The sequence below is a fragment of the Scomber japonicus genome, chromosome 18 (assembly GCF_027409825.1).
Source record: "Scomber japonicus isolate fScoJap1 chromosome 18, fScoJap1.pri, whole genome shotgun sequence".
Lineage (NCBI taxonomy): Eukaryota > Metazoa > Chordata > Actinopteri > Scombriformes > Scombridae > Scomber > Scomber japonicus.
This window is the reverse complement of record NC_070595.1, coordinates 7,173,526-7,189,388: the sequence shown is the minus strand read 5'-3', so window position 1 is coordinate 7,189,388 and position 15,863 is coordinate 7,173,526. Positions and strand designations below refer to the sequence as shown.

Here is a 15,863-nt window from a genome sequence, read left to right as displayed (position 1 = left end):
TACAGCATTATAATATCATAGAATCATAAGAATCATATTGTGTTTGTTCGGGAAGTGGGATTATTATTAGTATAGATTTTATTTGTGATAACTTTCCACCTAACTCAACCCCCCAACCTAACCCTTGCCCCCAACCCTAACCTTAACCATCACATGTAAATGCCTAACCTTAACCATTACCCTAAACTGAACCTAAACCCAATTATAACCTTAACCTTAAAACCAAGTCAACCTACTCAAATTGGATCTCACAATGATAGCCATACAAGTACATACACAGACACACAGACACACCAACACACACACACACACACACACACACAGACACTGTCATGCCTCTCCTTGCCCTTTGCCCTTTAGGATCTTCTCTGCAGGGTCATAAATACTGTATCCCCTCACCAGTGGAATCTTTCTCAGGCATTCAGCCAGACGCCCCTGTGAAGTGGTTGGATGGTATATCTGACTGCCACACGTGTTGCCATGTACAGCATTGAACAGGATGTGGGTGTGTAAATGATTGATTGATGCTACCAATTCTGTTGGTCAACAGTAGTCCTCTAAAGATAAGCTTAAAAATTAAGTGTTTAATTGTAGTAAGCCTATAGGGTGACCTTGCGAGCAGTACATATGTGCATATATGTGTGTGTGTGTGTGTGTGTGTGTGTGTGTGTGTGTGTGTGTGTGTATGTGTGTGTTGGGATGTAGAACATATGGTTTGTTCTGTCGCATGTTGATACCAGGAGAACATTCCTGGAAACATAGCGAACCTGTTTACACAGGGCACAAATTCTGTGTGTTACATCACATGTGGACACCATGATGGTCATATTGTGTTGTAGTGCAGTTCGTTAAAATTATGCAATGCAACTACAAAATGACCTAATACCCAATGAGTGTTGAAGGTGAAGCTCCCTCTTGTGTTCACTTCTGGATACAGTGTTCAAAAATGACTAACTCCTAACTAAATCCTAACTAAAACTGCTTGGAAATAAATATTTAGTGTACACTGTAACGCTCACTGGATGGATATATTTCATTTTCTATTTTAAGAACACTTATATATGTATATGATTATATAATGTCTTAAATTAACAACACCTCAACATCCAAACCTCAACAGCAGGACTCTGAGTGAAAGCAGAGGACAGGCTCATCTAGGAATGTGTGGGTGTGACAAGAAGAAGAGTTGAATTTACCCTCTAGAGACGGATTAGAGAAGCAAAACCGACAGCTGACAATGCTGATGTCTACTTGCGAGTCTGTGTGATGTGTGTGTGTGTGTGTGTGTGTGTTTGTGTGACCACAAGCCTTATCTTGACCACGCTGTGCAGGACCAATCACCTTTCACTTGGTTTCTCAAGGCAGTGTTTAGTGTTTAACCTGAATACCTCTCGGGAGTGTTTCTGTTGATGCATGTTGTGGAATTTACCTCATTCCACAACTTACTACTAACAGATTTGTGAGCAATGTGTCTGCTCACCAAAACACATTTTAACTTGTGGAAAGTATATTTTAACCATATGCTGTCGTGGGATTGAATTAGCAAGATGAGAAACTTTTTTCAACTTTAACAGTCTTTCAAAGTGCTCAGAAAAGCGGGAATTTGAACACTTACAAATTCCACCTCCAACTACTGCTGAAGATCTTATGATATTAACATAAAGACACAGACCAATGAAAACTTGATGAAAACTGCTGAAAACTCACAATCTTCATAATTTACTTTGACATAAATGTGCACCTCCTAATGTAGTACTGACAGTCATGGTAGCTGAAATTAAACCGGTATAGCCATTAAGTAATTATACTGGACAGAAATAATAGGTTCTGCAACTTTTACTGAACCTGCAGATATATTCATCTTCTAGTCTGTTCATGATGATATATCAGTAGTAAAAACCCCAACGTTAATATCAACTTCTCCATCACACTCCTTAAAAATGTGCAAGAAGACATGTCTGACCATGTCTGTACATGTTTCTCTTCTACCAAATTAGAAATACATGATTATGTATCAATTTTAAAGCTGTATTCTACTCAGCAGGCCCAAATATCACAATTCTTTAAAAGATTCAACCTTATCAAGTGTCTTTATCTATGTTATGTGCTCATGTTGAAAAGTATGTGGTGTATCTTTAACAGATTTTATTAAAATCTCTAATATCGATGGATGAACTATCAAAATAGACACGCTACAATTAACATGAGAGAGGAATGCAACTGAAATAAAACTAATAGGAACTGAAATGGCAATACAGTAATGTGCTAATCAGGGACCTTTGGAAAATATGGACGGTGGGTTTTGTTCCAGAGCCAAGCTAGCTGTTTCCCTCTCTTTCCAGTCGTTATGCTAAAGCTAAGCTAACTAGCTGCTGGCTCCAGCTACATATTTAGCGTACAGACATGAAAGTTATATCAATCTTCTCATCTGACTCTTGGCAAGAAAATAAATAAGTGTATTTTTCTCAAAATTTTTAACTATTCCTGTAATTTACCGTTTAGGTGTTCGTGCTCTTATCCACTTATGAAACTTCTAATTTTAAACAGGAAGTATGAGTGTAAAAGGAAATGAATGAGTCACATTTCATTTCACTCATGGGAATAATAATGTGTACTTTTCCTAGAAACAGCAAAACAATAAAAAAAATCACAATTTATTTTTATATGAATTATTTTATACTTTTATTTCCATTTATAAGTATTCATCTCAAGTCGACAATTTACATTACAGCCCATCGGCTCTCTGGAATTGTCTACAAGTCGATGTACTGTAAGTCAGCCATAGAGGGAGGGGGAGGGAATGGCGGTAAGACTGAGGGACACCAGATAAGGCTAAAACAGAGGGGAGGACAGGGGAAGGAAACTGTGGTTACTGCCACCAGATCCCAAATTGAGCCCGAATCAACACAATGTTAGTCACACCATGATCATCATCATCAACATAATCATCATCATCATCGTCGTTGTCATCATTCAGTCCAGTGCTGTTGTGCAGAAGGGAATGCTGGGAACTTGGAGGACTCAGTGCAGTGGACCTAGAAGAGAGGAGAAAGAGGTGAGATATAAGAAGGAAAGGACAATGAGATTTTAGGGTCAATCTACACTTTTTTTTGCTTGTAAGTGTTCTTGTTATCTCAGTGCTGTCAACACGATAACCCACAGACCCTAACCTTAACCCTCTAACCCCCTAAGCCTAACCCTGAGAAATGTTTTTAATGGAACTACTTCCTAATGAAGTTTTTCAGCGACTAATAAATCAAAAGCAAATGAAACCAAAATCTTTTTAGGTGTACCAACCCTTTAAAAATGCTCATTTTTGACTTGACACAGGTGTTACATTAACAACGCTCTATTGAAGTGACCCAGTAAGTCATGACAGCGTGACAGTGAGCTAGAAAACACCTTGAAACTGAAGCAGCTAAATGGAATTCAGCCGCCTTTCATTTTAATATTGCCACCTTTTCTTTTTCCTATGGTGACACACATCGAGATTTCACTCAGTCACAGAAACATCCTCTTTTCTATGCTGCAGTATTTTATTTTTACCCCAACCCAAAGCGCTCATTGCTGACTATGAATGAATCACCAAATTATGTTACCGTGCTCACATTTTGAGGTTGTAGGGGGGCGACTCCTCATGACGTCCCCTCAGCTGCGCTCTTCACACAAGCAGCGAAGGCCTCCATCAGATCTTTGCAGCCCTCGGCTCCCTTCTCTGCCACACTGGAAGAAAGATATGGGACCAATTAGATCGCAGTCCATTTTTCAAACCTCACAATTCCCCAAAAAAATGGCTGTTGCATTGTCACATTTCAATGTCACCTTCTCAAACAAATATGCACGTGACTTGGAAGAGATAACAGAGAGTGGAATGATAGAGAGAGAAAGAGAGAGATGGATTTAGTCTGGCTTTTGTTAGCAGTAGTGGACTGGACTAAGTCCCAGTTTAACTAATGCTGTTGACAAAACAGATGCTTGTTTCATGTGCCAACAGATTTTAATTGAAGTAAACGGCAAAATTGGAGTAAAAGCAGTCAGTCTGCGTCATGTTAAAGTAAGATGGACGGGGTTAAATGAATGAGGGAATGTGTAAAGGATCACTTCATGAAGTTTGATCCCGTCGACTTATCATTTTAACAGGAAATCAAACATACGCATTGAAATGTTGCAAGGACTCACTGTGCAGCTGATACATGCAAATAACAATGAAATATATTGGCTGACAAAGAAAGAAAATGAAACAAAAAGGAATGAAAGGGAAGAAGAGAGAGAGAGAGAGAGAGAGAGAGAGAGACAGAGAGAGAGAGAGAGAGAGAGAGAGAGAGAGAGAGAGAGAGAGAGAGAGAGAGAGAGAGAGAGAGAGAGAGAGAGAGAGAGAGAGAGACTGCAAGCTGAGAGATTATTTCAGGCTCCCATGCAGGAGCAAACACAGCAGCCGACACTGCCACACAACATTAGGGTGATGGAGCGAAAGGGAGGAGGGGGGAGCGAGGGAGGGAGGGAGGGAAGGAGAGAAAGAGAGAGAGGGGGCAGAGGGAGGAGTGAGGAGGAATACAGAGAGCCCATCTGTTTGGTAGGACACCAGAATGGGAGGTTGCGTGATAATGCGGAGATGACAAGACACAGAGGTAATAAAAGGGTGAACCCATATAGGAGGAGGAGGAGGAGGAGGAGGAGGAGGGGTTTCCTGTTACATGAATGTAAAGCCACCCATTGGCTCCTCCTATCACTTTATGTTGTCTACACATCCCTCTCTTCTGCTTTCCCTCTAATTCATCCTCAGTGTATCAAAAAAGCATGTTTCCTAAATATCTATCCTGACTTTTATCAAATATCTAGAGGTCATACATTAATCAATAAATCAATCCAACATTATTTATACAGCAGCTTTCATACAGGTTCATGTAGTTTAAAGTGCTACATAGCTGATTGACAAGCTGATAATAAGAGAACAAGTGACACCATAAATAAAAAGGAATAGAAATAACGAAGGAACAAATTACAAAGAAAGAGAAAAAATTGAGACCGAAACACTCAAAAATAAAAGTAATGTTTAAAATGTTTAAATAAATGTAAAATTAATAAGAGAAAAATAATAATAATAATAAAAAACTGATGAAAGGACGAGGCTGGTCTTTTTGGTCCTGCATACATCACAAAAATATAGAATAATATCAGCATTATCCCTTTAAATTATAATGCCTTAGAATTTTATGAGCTCAAATCCTATTTGCAAACAATGCATGTATGTAATTTGTAATTTGTAATATTGCTATCAGCCTTACTGTTGGCTGTTCACTCTCCTACAAGTGCATCTCAACATGAGGTGTGTTAAGTTCCCTCTGATGCAAACTGAACACTTGCTATGTTAAATGCATTCTCAGGCAGACAGATAAAACAACCCATGCTATTTTATCACTGTGGTTAGTTAAAATTTAATCAAATCCAAACATTTTTCATCTTTAAATATACAAGGAGTAATAAAACTCCTTACTCACACAACTACTCGGCTTGTGTGCAGCTTGAGAACAGATTGCAGTTGCTCCTGACAAAAGGCAGATTATTAACTGACTACTGGAGTGTAGTGTGTGTGTGTGTGTGTTAAAGAAAGAGTCAATGGGTGCTGATGGGCAAACATCAGTGCTGCATAAAAGTGTAACCCTGAGGGCCTGCAGTCAGATAATCCTGCCATGGCACAGCAGCACCCGGCTACCACAGTTTCAATTTCAATCCCAAGAGCAGCTGACTGATCCAAAGGAAAATGCCATTCTAATGCCATGTAGAACTTTTATTATGCAACACTGAAAACAGAAGCCCCTTCCTCAGCATATTCAAGTATAAAAATAGAGGAAGTGAGATCTGCAGAGACACATAAAGCTCTGAATTGGGGCTCTATTCAGATTCAGGCTTCCAAATTAATCCAATTTCACGTTTTAATGACATTTAAAAATAAATATCAGCCCCTATTTGTACTCATATGTGTATTGTGTGCACACAGTGGAGGGGGGGGGGGCTACACAGAGCATCCGTGCAGGGTGATCACATGTTCAAGTGGAGGAGGGGGGGCAATGACATCACCACCAGCGCAGCCTCACACGGTCTCCTGAGAGAAGGCACGACGACTCCAGAGCGAGGTCACGTTACAGGGTCATAGGGGCAAAACTGGGTTGTCATGGCAACTCAGGGCATGACCATTTTTAGGTGCATCCACATGGAACGCTTACAGTTACAGAAGCTTCAGAAAGAAATGTTATAAAGTTATTTGTATATTGACTATCACACACTAGTCGCATCCTGACGCAGTGATGCAGCATGTTCAAGTCTGACTGATGGGTGCTCAGGCTTTGGGTGCAGAGTGACGTCGCCCTGTCTCGGACACAATCAGGAAATGATGGTTGAATTATTTAGGCTGTTGGCTGGAGTCTGTCCTCAGGGACAAACATGCATAATAGATCACTGAGCAGGTGCGGCAGTGAAAGATGATGTAGGCGCCAAACATTAGTCAAAAGATTGTGATTAAAGCTGAGTGTGCAATGTTATTATCGGGTGGGGAGCTGAGGGTACCTCGGCGCACAGGAGTCAGTATAGTCTCATCTTCTTAGAACAGTGGTTCCCAATTGTTTTGGAAGGTGCGATCAATCCATAAAAGGACTGATTTGCTTTCATAATTTGAATAATTTGTGAAATGCCTGAATGTGCAAAATTTCACGCAGCAGGAATGTTCTGCTTACCTTCTTCTGCTTTCTCAGCCTGTTAATGATCTCTTGGCTCTCACATTTAACTTCTGACTCCCTGTGGGGACCCCTGACCTCAGTTTGGGAACCAATATTAGGAAACACAGAGGTTGCCTGGGGCAAAGTCTACCTTTGCCCCAGTTTATGCTTCTCATGCATTTCCATTACATTTCAGCTACAGAGCTAAGAGTTTAAAGTAAGGAGTATATATATATATGTATATAACTGTTGATCCAAATGTCAAATAACACTAATTGTTGTTCTAAAGGTTTTTCATAATCCTTAAAGACTGTTTAAACTATTTGTCTATGTGCTGTGATAAAATAGATGTTTAATCTGTTTTCTACTTTGCCACCACATTTCCTATTTTTCTATCCAAGTATCCGCAAATAACAAATCCTTTCTCATTTGTTACTTTATTAGTGTTACTTAGTATGAAAATATGTAATAACACAATGTAAAGTCAGTATAGACAAATATAACAGATGATAAAATGTGTGTTTGATACCATGTTTAGGAAAAAGTGAAGAATCTAGAGAAGAAGAGAAGAAGTTGAAAGATCACCTGGTATTTATTAATCCTCTGCTTTGCTCTGTGATTCAAATGTGACAGTAATACACTGAGAGGCACCAACTAGGGTAGGTTTCCTCTAAGGACATCTGGTTGAACTGGAGATTCTTGCAGTTACAAGAATAGCTTGCAGTTATCAGCATTTGTTAACCAGCCTGAAGGCACATCCAATAGAAGATTTGTCGTCTGACAAGATTCTTCATGTGACACAGAAGTGCAGAAGAATAAAATAAACTATAACTACTAAGCTTGTTTAATACGAGGATTCATGATAGGTGGTTCAGTATTGGGGAGGTTTGAGGAGGAGGGGGCACACTGGTGCCAGTTTGACACAACTACAGTACAGCACTCAGATTACTGACTTCTGCTGAGTCACCAAATTCCATAATGAAAACCAGGGCTGTTTCCACTCGCAAGCATGTATAGTACATGTCTACACATACAACCGCAGGCAATCATTAACATAGAGACAGAGTGCATGTGTGTATATGTGTGTGTGTGTGTGTGTGTATCTATGAAGGGCAAAGGACGGCGGTAAGTATGTTTATGTTAAACTCATGAAAGAGCCTGCAGTGTTTAAGTTTATGGCTTTAGTGCCAGTGAACATGTTAGCTATAGAGGTTTGAACATGGTAAATATTAGCAAATAACTAAATGTTCACCAAGTCACATATTATCAGCACGGGCGCTATGGATCTATCTGTGTGTGAGAGTGTGTGTGTATTGATTGTCCTGATTGACTGCAAAAAAAAAAAAAAAAATCATCCTGTAAAAGCATTTCTGTCTGTAATCGAGTCCTAAAAATCATATTTTCTTAAAATAAGTGAAAGAAAACAGCATGTGCAGCAAGAATGTTTAAACCTGTTTTCAATAGAAGACAGAATTTACTACAAACCAGTAAAAGTAAGTCAGGTCCCTGCATTAGAGTAAATACAAATGAAAGTATAGAAGATAATGAAACACATTTATTGGACTATTCAAGCCATACAGTTCTAGTGTTTTTCCAGCAGCTGGAGGCACAGAATTATTCATCACTACACGTAACCAGAAACCTTAATTACTAGTGCTAGAGGATTAAACACATAACTAATGTAAAAGGTAAGACAGGTTTATATAATGCACATGCATTGACATACTCATAGCCTGTTGCTTAGGACTTCTCTTTTGTGTGACTTTGCTTGTATGACCTTGACAAGGTCATGACTGCTGAAACAAAACCTGTAAAAATGTAACAAAAAAACAAAAAAAAACCCAAAAAGTGAAATGTATATATTTATATTTAAAACCTGTAGAAGTAGAAAAACTCAAAATCTGACTTTTGGGCAAGTATTTAGAGATGTTTATGACCACTACATGAAGGCCTAAATCCAATATGGCCGCCTTCATATGACTCTGAATGTAAGGCAGTGTGTCTCCTCATTCGGCTGGTTGAAGTGGGTGTCAAGAACAGTAACGTGATCTATAGTAAGGAACATGTCATGGTATCCAGCACATACAGTCTCACCCGAACATACCTCTATCCATGACTTTTAAAAGCCGCTGCCTATAAATATATACAGAAGTTCTCGTATTCATTACCCAGGCAGCCATGTTAAACCTACAGCTGTGTTGGAGCGTGGCTTGGTTGGAGTAAAATGGAAGGTTCAGCCAGGCCATGAACATGTTCTTGAAACAGCAGCTCATCGGTAGAACAGTTTTGCAGTTGGTAACACGTAAGAGCATTCATCCCAAACCTAATTATAGGATATAAATAATTAGAAAACCTGGATCCAAATGTTGCCCTTTCATAATGATCACCATACCTTCAAGCCAACATGTCCCCCAACTTCTTAATCGATGAAGAACTGTTAGCTTGACCAGCAGATTGTAAATATGTTCATTTGAATGGCACTTAAGATGGCAGTGCCCAAAGCAGAGGTCTATGTTAATGAGAGTTTACTCAGGTTTGATCTCAAGCCTGTGGGACAAGGATCCAGAGCGAGCAAGGTTAAGTATCTGATTGTCAACTGCGAGGGGCTCTAGTGACATTTACAGCTTAACATGTGTGACCCTGTTTGCTTGTGCTAGTGCCACCTGGCTTTTCACCTTTCAAAGTCATGGGTTCTGGTTATGCTGACACCAACTCTTGGTGAAAAGACCCATATACAGTACAGTAATCACCTGAAACCATATGTTGCATGAGTGACAGAACACCTTACTTTCAAACACCCTATAGAGTACTGACCTTCGCTAGATCTCCCACTATAGACCTGCTTGCACTTTTACAAGCTGCAATAAATGGCATCTCTTTCCATGCCTCTGCTGGGACTGAGAAGAAGAACAATGTGGTAGTACCTTCCAAACAAGAGCACCTAAAGTTATTTACCAGTGATGGATCAGATATATTCATAGAACCTTAACATAAAGCTGTCACAGAAAGATCCATTTAGACATTCTTATCCAAAACTGACCACCAAGTCGGTCAATTCAAATTTACTAAAAGGAGTAAAACTTTTCCAGAAGATTAGCCAATCACCCACGCCTTACCCTGCCCACCCACCCTCCCTCCTTCACCTCAACCTGCTGTCTTATCTAAAAGCTTCACACATCCACCCACACTTTATCATGACCCAACAGTCTGGCTGGAACATGCTTTTACTACCAAAAACAAAAAGTGTTTATCTTTCACAATTCTAATGAACAAAAAAAGGCCCAATTATGAAACTCCCCAAGCGTTCAAGACTGTAAAGATGCTAACAAATTGCTTATGATAATCCTTTTGATTAGAGCTCAAATTCCCAGCCTGTTAAAATGGACTCGATAGGAGGTGCGGAAGGGTGGATGGTCACTGTCTGTAGAGAGTCTAGCAAAGTGTTGTGTCACTGAGCTGCACACACACACACACACACACACACACAGCAGTAATCCATGTTGTTCTGTGTCTGCTGAGAATGTAAGCAACAAAAGCCCAAACCCAAAAATATCCTTGAGCTGGTGTCCCTGACCGTTGACACAGCAAGATGCAAGAAGTGACAGAGGGGACAACGGAACGAGCTATAGCGCAAGGTTTTCTGGGAAGGGAAGGGTAGTGACGCAAGCAGATTCCCAGCCTCCATCCATGCGTACAGACTAGCATCAAACATCACCCCGCTGCCACATATCGTTAACCCCCAAATCACTCTCCCCTACATTGGGTACCCAAAGTTTTCATAACCTTTACCCCTGCACCCTGCAAACATGTCGAATTCGGTTATATTTCAACATGCAAGAATTCAGATTCCATTCATTCTCCCTTGGCGACTTTCAGCGCCAACCCCAGTGTCCTCTGATGAGACTCCATTTTAGCATGGCGCATTTTAGGATGCTGCCGTTGTCCTTCAAATTAATCGCTAACCCCTCCCTGTTAGCCCTGTGCATTGTTAAATCAGCTCAAAATTTCTTGCAGTTTCTGCACCAACCTTGGATGCAATGCTTGCTTTCTTTTCGTCTCTTGGATATCTCGTTAGTTAATAATTAAGCACATTGCAAACGACTGAAATATTTGGGTTTTGGTTCAGGGCCTATCTACCTTCAGATGATCCCTGAACACAGAGCAGGAGACAAGGTTGAATGTTTGAACGAAAGCTTTTAAGCCAGAGAAGACACATTTAAAGGTGGACCAATGGTTGCAAGATCTTGGCGGCATTAAAAAGGACTGTTCTTGAAAGTTATGCAAAAGAAGAAGAAACACATTATGCCTTTTTCTTTTGCACATCTTTTTGCACATGCACATCATCACCTACCATTTGTCCAGGTCAGCCTTGATGCTGGCGCAAGCAGCGGGGACGGGGGCCTCAGCAGGGGCAGCGGCGGTCTCGGAGTCCGACATGTCTGTGGTGGTGCTGCTGTGTGGGTTGAGGGTGCGTGTCCTGTCCTGTTCCTGTCCTCCAAACGCCTATGGATCCAAGCGCCACCAACAGAGAGAGACAGAGACAGTGCAAAATGAGAGAGAGTTGGTGAAAGGGGAGGGCGCAAAGGAGGAGGTGGGAGGAGATAAAACATGTGACAGGGCAGTACACGTGTGTACACAGAGGTTGGGGGTGGGAGGGGAGGGGGACACAAAGGTGAAAGGGCAGTGACCCAAACTGAAGTTCAGAGGTAAAAGATTGGGAAACACATTCCAGTGGATGCAAGTTGGAAGGACAGAGGAGATATAGTAAGAGGTGAGGTTCTCTAGATGTTGGGTTCATTATGAGGTTTGATGCTCCTAGTGCTGTTACAATGACAGGGGTTCCTGGTTCCTTCACAACTATACAACTCAGACAAAGAGACGTTAGTTTAAAACTAAAGTCACTGAGACATGTGGTTAATGCCAACCTGTATTTCTACATATCAAACACTGGATGTGTCAATAGGAGCGGGAAAGACTCACACTGGCTTCACAGCCCATACGCAATGAGATGAAAGGAACTAACTGCTCTGTGTGTGTGTGTGTGTGTGTGTGTGTGTGTGTGTGTGTGTGTGTGTGTGTGTCAGTGGGCTGAAGCAAAATAGTAGTGGAAGCCAATCCTTCAACATGACCTGTCCATTGACTTCTGCCATCTAGTGGCAGCTTTGTGCTACAGATTTACACATCTTGCTAGTCCTGAAGTCTCTGTCACAGCACATGGCAGCTAGCTTCAAAGATCAGGAAATGTAATTCTACAAATGCTCAGCAACAGCAGAATCATGATTTTGTGCTAAAAAAAAAAAAAAAAGTCTTTCTTAACTGACTTTTATAATAAGTGAATTTTTGATATGTTGCATTTATTCAACATTGTGAAGAGTGGGAGCATTGGCCACATTCAGCCATATGTCCATATGTCATTGAACAAACCCAAAGTTTTTCCAAGGTCACAGAATAGTTTGGACACCAACAGCTGCAGGAATGTGATTTTTGGCTTAGTTTTTTTGGGGGGTGAAAATTGGCAACATTTTCTGCTAAAGCCCCAATATCTACTAGATCTTTAATCCTGATTCAACACTACCAATTGAGAACATGTGTGGAATGCTGATGGCCTCCAAACTGAACAGTTTTCAGTGTTTCATAACTTTAGTGGATAATCAATCAGATTTAACGTTTGGTGGCCCCTTTTTAACACAATATCAATGCTTTGTGCACCACATATAGCAACCTAAGATTTAGATTCAGATGGCTGGCTCTGTGGAGTGACCTCTGCTCACCTTGACTTGCAGAATACTTGCATTTTGTTCTGCAAACAAAGCTAAAGTGTGCATGGCTGGGGTTTTTGATGTGAGTAAACCGAGCTAATTATGACTGTAGATCATTCATTATCATGCATGTTACCCACACTTGAGTAATGTTACATCTGTCACTGCACAGACGTTATGTAACAATCTGCACCTGAGTGCTGCGCTATGCTGCTCTGGCTCTTTGTGCAAATTAACGATTAACTCCTTCACAGTGTTTGCATTGTGAAATTAAACTCTGATGAGGCACACATTTATTCGCTCCCCTTATAAAGACGCAAATCTCTTTTAAAGCAAACAATCTAAAGTATTTTAACTATCCTCACCTTGCGTGTCTCACCTGATCCGTGTTTATCAGCAGCTTTTTGTGACTTGTGACCATTGCCCCCTAAAGTCTAAAAATTGTACACAAGCCTATGAATTATGGGATATGCAGTCCTGAGTGAAAATACCTGCGTGACTCAAAGGGTTGTAGCCAAAGCAAAAAGAACCAACTGCAACTTAGAGTCAATCTTTTTTTTTGTGTGTGTGAAATCAATTGTTACTTTTTCATATCTGCGTGAAAAGCAGTAAACTTTGACTGGATGGCCTCTGCTCTTTCCTAAAATAGCAGCTCATTCATATTCCAAAAAGAGAGAGACAAAAGTGTGCAGTGTGTAAATTGCATTAGCATCAAATGTCAACCAATTAAGTCTGGGTGGAAAAACCTCTTCTTCTCACTTCCTCTTGCAGAAATAATGCTTAGTCATGCATAAATTCTCTGGCATGAGGACAAAAAATAAAAGTAAGAAAAACAGGTACAAATTATAACACAATGGCAACATGAAAAACAAATGTACTGTTAAAGTAATGTATATGTGTGATAAATGTTGTTATAAAGTTCTATACTATTTATCAAAGTACATGGTGTTCAAATCATGCTGGTTGAATGGAAATAGAAGATATCAAAGAAAAAAAGCTTCTGTGTGAAGCATATAGAAATGTGCTTCAATGGGAAGCCCATTCCTCACCTCATTGTTAGTCCATATGCACCAGGACAAGAAGGAACACCATGTACTTTAGGTAGCACAAGTGGTTTCCTGTGCAGAAACCCAACATATGAGACTGAATTCATCAAACAATCATTCATTCCTACCTATCTGCAGATGGGACGTCTTGGTCCTGAGTTAGACAGCTCAAAAGTGACTCTAAGTGTGTGAAGGAATCACCAGAAAATGCCAAAGGGGGGACCAGCGTGCTGCAACTGTTCTGTAGTGAATGTGATCTCACTGAAAGGGGGTGTGTTGCTGTGGTTGCATGCATGTGCGTGTGCATGTATGTTGCTGAGAGAGCTGTAGGGGGGAGGGGTGGGATTGGTGGCCTGGGTGGGGGTGGGGGTTAGAGACAGAAAAAAAGGAGAAAAAAAGAAATGCAGGGAAGTTTGAGCCAGGAGAGCAACAGTCTACAAAAGAAGACACTCCTGTTTAAAATTCCATGAGGGTTGAAACAGAGCTAAAGAGGGGCAACATGTGAAACACTGATGTCGGCTTGGCTGCAGTCCACTGCAGCAAGGTTGACATCTCAGACCATAAAACTGTGAAATATGGCTCCTGTGGTGCTCACAGTCTTTGCACACAGTCTTTTTCTTCATTCCAGCCTTCACTTCCTTCTTATCTCTGTCTCTTACGTGAATGTTCCTTTGCTGATATGCATAAACCCCCCAGGGGTCAACGCTGACTAAGTAACACTGTATACATGTTCAAACACCCAAAATACACACACCCTCATTTTTGCTCTGTGAGAGAAAGCCGGCACCATCCAACTGTTTTCCTGTCAACAAGTGTATATTTACTTGCAGAAACTGGTGGAACTTGGAAAAAAATGTGTGTGTTTGTATGTCTTTGTGTGTGTTCCGGGACACTGCCATTACAGGAGGTGGTACCTCACTTGTCATAGAATCAGAGGAGAATTCAAAGTCAGTCTGTAGGGTATATGCATGGGAGGCCTGCTGCGCATGTGCATGCTACTGGCACATGTGTACATTGCATGATGTGAGATGTGAGATAGATGAAAGGGAGGAGGCAGTACAGCACGGGAGGGCTGTTTAAAGCTAAGTGTCATGAGTGGTATATAGCACATGGGTGATCTCATGGCTCCTGAAGAAGAAAGTGTCCCTGTAAGGCAGAGGGCTCCTACAGTTTATTCTACAATGAAGGAATGTAAAACAGGTTTCTTGTAAAGGTAAAAGGGTTAGGGTTAGAAAGGTTAGGGTTAAAAAATAATGAATTTAAAGGATTCCCAAATATTTGTTTTCAACATTTTTTTCCCCCAATTTACTTCCAATGTTGCCCTGTTCACATCCATGTTTGCTAACTTGGAGAATTTTTCTTCACAATACCAACACTAGCATTCAACTATACAGCAGTTGTTGGTCTTATGAAGGTAGGATTTGAGGGGGAAGTACAGACATACTGTTGAGGACACTGTTAGGGCCAACACTAAGGAGATGGTTGTGGAATTTGGGAGGAAAAGGTCAAAACCTGTTCCATTTACCATTCAGGATACTGAGGTGGAACTGGTGTCCAGTTACAGATCCCTTGGAGTGCAGCTCAACAACAGGCTGGACTGGAAGATCCATATGGGCGGAGGCAAGGGTCAAAATCAATCAATCAATCAATCAATACTTATTTATATAGCGCCCAATCACAACAAAAGTTACTTCAAGGCACTTTTCACACATAGAAGGTCTAGATCATACCCTTTAATTTTAATTCAAAGGGACCCAGAATTCCCCCATGAGCAAGTATCTATCTATCTATCTATCTGGCAAAAGTTGACTCATGTCAAATACATGCACATTGAGTACATTTAGTTGTTAAAAACTGCACAAAAATTCTTGTGCAGTCCACCTGGTGGAAGCCAAATCAACAAGGTGTCATGGCTAACTTGTTTACACATCCGTCAGTCACAGAGAAATGTTTGGAATTGTGTTCCTGACACCTGGAATCATCAGGTAGAGAGTTCAGAGAAATATGTGTCATTTTAGTTGCTAAATGTTCACCAGCTAGTCACTAACAGCATGTGACATTTGATCTTTGCTGAAATGACACTAAAAATGACACACTATGAAATTGGTGAGAGTAAAGTTGCAGCCAGGCAGCCAAACAACTAAATTGAAATTCACCATATAGCTCCTTAAAACTGACAGGAGATGCAGACTAGAGTGATCATTACAGCAGTGGTATATGAGAGACTGACACCGCTGGCCTACTATTTACCACTGTGTCATATCAATGACTAAATCACTTGCCACCTTTAACACAGACACAGGGACCCCTGGACCCCGGCCCCTGTTATGCTGTGCTATAAAATT

At 40.7% G+C, this 15,863-nt stretch overlaps 1 long non-coding RNA gene across 3 annotated transcripts; it reads right to left on the bottom strand.

Moving 5' to 3' along the window:
• Positions 1-2,653: 2,653 nt before the first annotated feature.
• LOC128379407 (uncharacterized) lies at positions 2,654-12,877 on the bottom strand. Of its 3 annotated transcripts, none has more exons than XR_008323392.1 (4): positions 12,852-12,877; positions 11,065-11,216; positions 3,609-3,723; positions 2,654-3,035 (listed from the first exon to the last, which is right to left on the bottom strand). It is a non-coding gene; the product is annotated as an uncharacterized LOC128379407 (long non-coding RNA). The 3 variants fall into 3 exon arrangements; XR_008323391.1 differs by having other exon boundaries at positions 12,838-12,873; XR_008323390.1 differs by lacking the exon at positions 12,852-12,877 and having other exon boundaries at positions 11,065-11,252.
• Between the last annotated feature and the right edge of the window lie 2,986 nt (positions 12,878-15,863).